Raw genomic sequence first — 613 nt, 5'->3', positions numbered from 1 at the left:
TTCCCTACATTTTTCTTATCATCATTGTTTTATTCTCTCTCCACATCCCTCAATGCCACGCTATCTGCTAAGTAGGGGGTTTAAAAACAACCTTATGTGAATTAAATGTTATCCATAATGTAAACTTTATAAACAATATATTCACATTTTAGGACTGTTTGTGGAGGCATCAAATCTCAAATTAAGGGTAACAATGGTAGTAATTTCAGATTACTTGTAGAGATATACGATATATGGGTGTCACAGAAACCCTGAGAACAGAGCTGGACACAGAGAAAGTGCTCAATTGATATTAGCTCCTGTTTTTAGCTGTGATGAAGATGGTGACAGTGGTGGTCTTGTCTAAACACGTCAGAGTACAGGCTGTATTGTATTCATTTGTATTTTCTGCAGGGAATATAGTGCTTTGCTCTATTCATAGATATATTCAATACATACATTCATACATGTATTCAGTATGTATGCATTTGATTCAACCACATAAAATCCTCTACTTAAGAATGATAGGAAGTTACTTAGACATTTATGTTTTGTGAAGAATCATTTTAACAGTTTATTAATCTTTGAATTCTTCATTGTATGCATGATAGAATTGCACCTCCCTACCTCCCCT

The sequence above is a fragment of the Lipotes vexillifer genome, unplaced genomic scaffold (assembly GCF_000442215.2).
Source record: "Lipotes vexillifer unplaced genomic scaffold, Lipotes_vexillifer_v1.1 scaffold2494, whole genome shotgun sequence".
Lineage (NCBI taxonomy): Eukaryota > Metazoa > Chordata > Mammalia > Artiodactyla > Lipotidae > Lipotes > Lipotes vexillifer.
Note: the sequence above shows the minus strand (reverse complement) of the source record.